At 41.9% G+C, this 7,951-nt stretch overlaps 1 pseudogene; it reads left to right on the top strand.

Annotated features, from left to right (window-relative positions):
* The first annotated feature begins 6,304 nt into the window (after window positions 1-6,304).
* LOC148552917 (uncharacterized) lies at window positions 6,305-7,558 on the top strand (annotated as a pseudogene).
* The last annotated feature ends 393 nt before the right edge of the window (window positions 7,559-7,951 follow it).

Here is a 7,951-nt window from a genome sequence, read left to right as displayed (position 1 = left end):
GACAAGATAGTGTTGCTTAGCAATATCACACAGGGCATGAGGCCCCAAGATAAGACCACATTGAAAAGTGCTAGCAATGGGTCTATGAAGAAGTACAAGACCACTGATGAGGCTTGGCAATTGATCAGTGATTTAGCTGAATCTACTAGGAACCACAGGCAAAAGCAAGGCCGTTCAAAAGCCGTTGCAGAAGTATCCTCTAACAGAGAGACTACGGCTCTAGCTCAGAGTATATGTGAGATGACCAACTTGCTGAAGCAGATGCAATTGAATCAACAACAAACTCAACAAGCTCAACCTCCTTCGCCACAGTAAAACCAACAATTAGTCCCGTAAAGAATTTGCGGAATCTGTGCTGATTATAGCCATTACACTGATGAATGCCCGCAGCTCTAACAAGAAGACAACATGGTGGCATCCACTCATAACTTCTATGACCGCCCCAACCAAAGGTACAATCAAAGTGGAAATAATAACCATGGATGGCAGGACAATTTTAACCAGAATTGGAGGGACAACAATAACAGAGGAGGCCGAGATAATCAGGGAAATCAGAGGTGGAATAATAACAACAACAGGCAGCAGAATCAACCTTACAGAGTACCTCACCTGAGGTAAAACCAAGGACCACAGAACAATCAACAGCAGACCTCTCAATTTACTCATTCTTCTTTATCTCCTAATGAAGAGCTACTACAATCTTTTGAGCAAAGACAACAGACCATGGAAAATAACATCATGAATAGTATTAATGCCAGTCTGAATGGTCTCACCTCTACTTTGCAAGCTCTTATGTCACAGATTGGATCAATGCAAAATTCCAGTAACCAACTTTCTAGCTCCACTGGAATCCCCTCTCAACCATTACCCAATCCAAAGGGAGGCATTAATGCCATCACCCTAAGGTCTGGAACCACACTGCAGGAGAGGAATCAGGAGGAACCAAGCCCACCAGAACACACCTGCTGAAGAGGAAGAGGACATACAGGACATAGCTGAGAAAGAAATAGCTCAACCACAGGAGGAAGCACCAAAAGGCACAGACACCACAGAAAACACCACTCCTATTCCATTTTCACAACTTGCAAGGAAGCTCAGGAAGCAGCTGGAACCCGACCCCAAAATGGTAGAAATATTCAAAAAGGTTGACGTAACTGTTCCTCTTTTTTATGTTATTCAGCAGGTACCTAAATATGCAAAGTTTCTAAAAGACTTATGTATCCATAAAGACAAAATTAATGAATTAGAAACTATTCCTTTAGGTAGTTCTATATCTGCTTTAATGGGAGGATTACCTGAAAAATGTAGTGATCCAGGTCCTTGTATAGTTAGCTGTACTATTGGTGGTGTAGTAATTTATGATTGCATGTGTGATTTAGGAGCACGTGTCAGTATAATGCCTTTGTCAATATATGATATTTTGAGGCTCCCTCCCTTAAAAAGGTCGGCAGCTCGTTTTGTGTTAGCAGATAAAAGCATTATTACAGTGGCTGGAGTTGCTGAAGATGTTTTGGTGAACATTAAAGGGCTTACATTTCCCACTGATTTTTATATCTTGGAGATGCCCCATAATGATTCAGATAAGCCATCATCAATCCTACTTGGAAGACCATTCCTGAAGACATCAAAATTCAAATTGGATTCTTTTTCAGGAACATACTCCTTTGAAATAGATGGCCGCATAGTAATCTTCAATCTGAATGGAGTCATTGACAACCCCCCAGAAGATCGTTCTATCTTTTAGTGTGATGTCATAGATGAAAGTGTAGCTGAAGTTCACAAGGAAGAGTTTGAAGAGAGGCACACTGGACAAGGTCCAAGTGTGGGGACCCTTTTAATTGACAATGAGGGCACTTCGCCATTTTCACAAGCTCCAGATAATCCAGAGCCTGCCCATGATCAAAAGTTAGAATTGAAACCCCTCCTTCCACATCTCAAATATGCTTATCTTGAAGATGAGCAGAAGTTTCCAGTTATCATTGCAAGGGAACTTACTTCCCAACAAGAAGAGTAGTTACTTGATGTGCTGAGGAAGCATAAGAAGGCAATTGGGTGGAGCTTGGCAGACATAGTAGGCATCAACCCTCAAGTATGTAAGAACAGAATATTTTTAGAAGAGGGAGTAAGACCTGTCCGTCAACCCCAAAGAAGATTAAATCCCACCATCTTGGAAGTTGTCAAAAAGGAAGTGACCAGACTATTGGAAGCAGGTATCATATATCCCAGTACAAGTGGTGCCCAAGAAGTCTGGAGTCACTACAGTGAAGAATGAGCATGGAGAGCTCATAGCAACTAGAGTTCAGAATGCTTGGAGAGTCTGCATTGATTACAGGCGTCTCAACCAAGCTACCCGTAAGGATCACTACCCACTTCTATTGATTGATCAAATACTGGATCGCCTGACAGGTAAATCACATTATTGCTTTTTAGATGGTTACACAGGTTATTTCCAGATTCATATAGCTCCTGAGGATCAGGAAAATACTACCTTTACATGCCCTTTTGGGACTTATGCTTACAAGAGAATGCCCTTTGGCTTGTACAATGCACCAGCTACTTTCCAAAGGTGCATGATGAGTCTTTTCTCTGATCTTATTGAGGACTGTATGGAAGTTTTTATGGACGATTTTAGCGTTTATGGTGATTCTTTTAGCCTTTGCTTAGATGGATTATCTAGAGTATTAGATAGATGTGTTAATACAAACCTTGTATTAAATTTCGAAAAATGTCACTTCATGGTAAAACAAGGAATTGTATTAGGACATGTGGTATCTAATAATGGCATTTCTGTAGACCCAGCAAAGGTGAATGTTATTTCTAGTTTACCTTACCCCTCTTCTGTGAGGGAAGTCCGTTCGTTCCTTGGCCATGCAGGTTTTTACAGGAGATTTATTAAGGACTTTAGTAAGGTCACACTTCCTTTATCCAGGTTACTGCAGAAGGATATTGAGTTCGAGTTCAGTGAGGATTGCAAACAAGCGTTTGATAAGCTGAAGACTACTCTGACTCAAGCTCCAATTGTGAGAGGACCAGACTGGAGCCAGCCGTTTGAAATTATATACGATGCTTCCAACCATGCAGTAGGAGCAGCGCTGGCTCAGCGTGAAGGTAAGGATCCTTTCGTTATTGCTTATGCGTCTAAGACTTTAGACACTGCCCAGTCCAACTATACTACTACTGAGAAAGAGCTTCTTGCTATTGTTTTTGCTCTGGATAAATTCCGGGCTTATTTACTTAGTATTAGAGTAGTAGTGTGTTCGAACCATGTAGCTTTAAAGTATCTATTAGCTAAAAAGGAGTCCAAACCAAGACTTATACATTGGATACTGCTGTTATAAGAATTTGATTTGGAAATAAAGGAGGAGTGGTAATCAGAATTTAGTGGCAGACCACTTGATTCGCCTTGAGCATATTAAGGATGATTATACTCCTATAGATGATAATTTTCCTTTTGATAACCTGCAAGCAGTATCTGAGGTAGTCCCTTGGTATGCACCTGCTGCTAATTATTTAGTTAGCCGCACATTTCCTCCAAATTTTTCTAAACATCAAAGAGACAAGCTGAAAAGCGAGTCTAAATATTATATATGGGATGACCCATATTTATGGAGATGTGGCATTGATCAAGTAATTAGACGTTGTGTGCCTCAATCAGAATTCCAGTCCATTTTAGAGGCCTGTCACTCATCTGAGAGTGGAGGACATTTTGGTCCTCAAAGGACAGCTAGAAAGATCTTAGACTGTGGATTCTGGTGGCCTACTCTTTTTAGACACGCTGCTGAGTTTTGTAAATCTTGTTTCCCAAGCCAGAAATTTGGTAATATATCCAGGAGGGATGAGATGCCTCAACAAATTATGCTTTTCTGTGAAATTTTTTATGTTTGGGGCATTGACTTCATGGGTCCATTCCCAAATTCTAATGGATATTTTTATATATTGTTAGCTGTGGATTATGTTTTCAAATGGGTGGAAGCAATTTCTACCTGCACTGATAATGTTAACACTGTTGTTTCCTTTGTGAGAAACCATATTATATGTCGCTTCGGATCACCACGAGCAATCGTGAGCGATCAAGGCACCCATTTTTGTAACAGGAGACTGACAGGATTAATGAAGAAGCATGGGATAATTCATAAAGTTGCAACAGCTTACTATCCCCAAACTAATGGGCAAGCCGAGGTGTCAAACAGAGAAATTAAGCGTATCTTGCAAAAGATAGTAAAGCCTCATAGAAAAGACTGGAGCACCAGGCTACAAGATGCACTCTGGGCATATAGAACAGCATACAAGACACCCATTGGGATGAGTCCTTTCCGCTTGGTTTATGGAAAGGCTTGTCATCTCCCAGTTGAAGTAGAACACAGAGCTTTTTGGGCAGTTAAGGAGTGCAACATGGGAATTGAGAAAGCCAGAGCTGAAAGGAAGTTGCAACTGCAGGAACTGGAGAGCCTTCGCCTAGAAGCTTATGAAAACTCCAGAATATACAAGGAAAAGATGAAGGCTGTACATGATCAAAACATCAAGAAGAAAGAGTTCCATCCTGGGGATTTAGTCCTCCTTTACAAATCTCGACTAAGGCTCATGCCAGGTAAGTTGAGATCAAGATGGGAAGGTCCATACAGAGTAAAGAAGGCCGAACCGTACGGAGTTTATCACCTAAGCCATCCTTCAAGCTCTGAACTTATTAAGGTTAATGGACAACGCCTGAAGCTATACCATGGCGAGAAGATGCAGAGAAACAAGTAGCTTGAGATCTTCCTCTTGGAAGATCCCCATATAGCAGAAGATTGAGCTAGTGGAGCGTCCAACTTACGGACGTTAAAGCAAAGTGCTAGGTGGGAGACAACCCACCATGGTATGATCGTTCTTTTCTTTATTTTTAGTTTTTCTTATTCAATAACTCTTCTCTTTCTTAGTACTTTCGTGCATCTGTATTTACATGTTTTTACTTTCATAAAAAAAAAAATTTGCTACACGACGCGATCGCATCAACGACGCGTCCGCGTCGTAAGGAGAGTACAGAAAAATAAAGATGAACAGAGAGTCACGCTGGAGCGTGGCTGGAGGCGTGCCAATGGCACAAATCAACCCACGCGACCGCGTCGCTGACGCGTTCGCGTCGCATGGGAATCATGGCCTCCCACGCGACCGCGTGCCCCACGCGGCCGCGTGCCCTGAGTTTTCGACGTAAAAGGGTGCAAAATGAAATATTGTGCGAGAGTGATGCTGGATTGGTGCTGGAAGCACAATCCTTATCACGCGACCGCGTCACTGATGCGGCCGCGTCATCCATTTTCTGACGTACACTCACGCGATCGCGTGACCCACGCGATCGCGCCGTCCCAATTTTGGCAAATAAATTAATTTGAACAGAGAGTTGTGCTAGTACGAGGCTGCACTCGCTCCAGAAGCATAACATGGGTCACGCGACCGCGTGACCGACGCGATCGCGTCACCATACTTGAAGCGCATCCACGCGAATGCGTGCCCCACGCGGCCGCGTTGCATGCGCCGCACAGCTCAACCTAAATTGCCAAATTATCTTATCTTTCTCTCCACCAAATCCTAGTTTTTTCTTCTCCCTCCTTATTTCTTCCTCCCCCCCTTCCCCCTTCTATCTCACCTTTCACTCTCTATCTCTCTCACCTCCATTAACAAGGTTTTATTTTCTTCTTCCCTCTTTCTTTTTCTATCGTTCTTATTATTTTATATGTACTTTCTTTTCTTTTCTTTTCTTTTCTTTTCATTATTCATATTTTCTTTCTTCTTTCATTTCCTTTTTACATGGTGTTAGAAATTTTTTTTTGAGTCATTATCCCTCATTATATGCTTGTGGATTGCTGCAAATTGTTTGACAATTATTTTTATTCTATTTAAGGGATTGCTTGCATGTTCACCTTCATATTTTCTATACCTTATTCACCATGCATGCTATGTGTTTGTGAAAAAACTCAAATGGCATTATGCACTTCTCTATGTTGTTATACTATTCAATGCTTGCTTTTCACAACTTTCCTTTCCTATTGTATTAATTAAATTTAATTGTCAATACAAACGTGATGGTTTGTTACAAAGTATTGCTTGGTCTATGCTACTCATGCCCTTTGCCGGCATGCCAATAAACACCTTGCAGTCACTTGTCTATATATGCACTAGCTATTTTCCATTGTTGGCTTTCACATGTACTCGCGAACATGTGATAATGTCAGTATATCTTAATGTGCATCCATCACCCTCTTTTCCGTTTCCTTCCTTGCTGTATATCCCTTTGAATTTAATTTACTTTCTCTTCCCTTCTTTCAGGATGGCCACCAAGAAAGGAAAAGAGAAAGCTACTTCTAAACCACCAGCAAGAAGAGGAACTAAAAGAGCATTAGTGGCAGAGCCTTCTTCAACCGCAGTCAAACCCTCAACCAAAAGAGTTAAGAGAATAATAAAGGTTAATGAAAAGGAGAAAGCCTTTCCAGCAAAGGACACTGCGCGATTTCCCAATCGCTACTGTAAGCAGATGTTCCCTATCCTGGCAGAAAAAAACTATAACAATGAATACCTTCTTATCCTCCCGTCCAATATTGCTACCTTTGTTGAGCCGCAAATTGAACGAAGACAATGGGGTTTCCTACGGAGACAACCAAGGCAGGTCAATCTTTCTTGGGTAGTTGAGTTCTACTCTAACTTCTACATGCCATCCCTGCAGTCTATTTAAGTCCGGCAGAAGCAAGTCCCTATCACAGAAGAGGCCATTCAGCAAGCTCTGAGTCTTCCCCCTATTCCAGCAGGAATGGACGCCTATCAAGAAGCCACACTTAAGCGCCAGAGGTACCAATTTGACTGGGACTCTGTTCTTGGAGTCATCGCATTACCAGGCAGCCGTTGGATCTACGGATACCACCGTACCCACCCTAAGGGAATCTTGGCTTCAGCACTTACCTTGGAGGCTCGCGTATGGGCACAGATCATGTCCCATTACGTCTTTTTGAGCACTCATGAGTCCTCCTTCACTGCGGACATGGCTGTTCTACTATGGTGCATCCTTACAGACCAACCTCTGAATCTCTCAAGACATATCCGGAATGCTATGGGACACATACAAATTGCGGGCAACTTACCTTTTCCCGCCTTGGTCTCGGATCTTGTCTCAGTAGCCGGAGTCTCCTATAGAGCTGGGGACACCAAAGCCGTGCTTCTACGGGATGATCAGTATGTCCCTAACGGGAAATACCTCAGACTTCCAGCAGCCACTACAAGCCTTCCTACTACTCCAGTTGAAGATAATCCTTCTTCAACACCACAAGCACCTACAACTGATGAATTGCTCCAGCAGATAATCGAAAGGTTGGATCGGCAAGAACAGAAAGCAAAGATGAGAGAGCGCCGTAACGAGCACCGATTCAAACACCTCAAGGAGCTACTCAAGGGATACTTCAGGGACTCGAATACCCCAGACTCCACTTCTTTTACCAGCACAGGGAGCCATAATGGTCCCGACTGTGGAGATACTGCCACCAGCCCACCCCTGTTCCTGACAGACGGCACCGAGGACGATGCAAAGCCTTAAGTGTGGGGAGGTCGGTCAGTACCTGACTTCCGGAGGTAATTTCTTTCCCCTAGCACCAATAATTAGGATATTTTAGTTAGATTTTCTTTCTTTTATAGAATAGAATAAATTGTATAGGTTAGGATAGTTGCATGCATGTTCTACTTGATTGAAAAGACAATAAGTTTCTTTTAAGACTCTATCTTTGGAACAAAATTTCACTAATTTTTCAAAATTTTATGATAAATTTGCTTGAGTTGTATTTGGAACATGATATTTGAGCTAAAGAACACACAACCTGTGAAAGATTTGAGCCTTTATGTATGGTTACATTATTTAACCATAATTATTTCATTCTTGTGTGTTTACTTCTCTATGATTGTAATCTATATTTTTTTTATCTTATATGTCCAA

This window comes from Arachis ipaensis, chromosome B7 (assembly GCF_059453495.1).
Source record: "Arachis ipaensis isolate K30076 ecotype BB chromosome B7, ASM5945349v1, whole genome shotgun sequence".
NCBI classification, from domain to species: Eukaryota; Viridiplantae; Streptophyta; class Magnoliopsida; order Fabales; family Fabaceae; genus Arachis; species Arachis ipaensis.
This window is presented reverse-complemented; position numbering and strand designations above follow the sequence as displayed.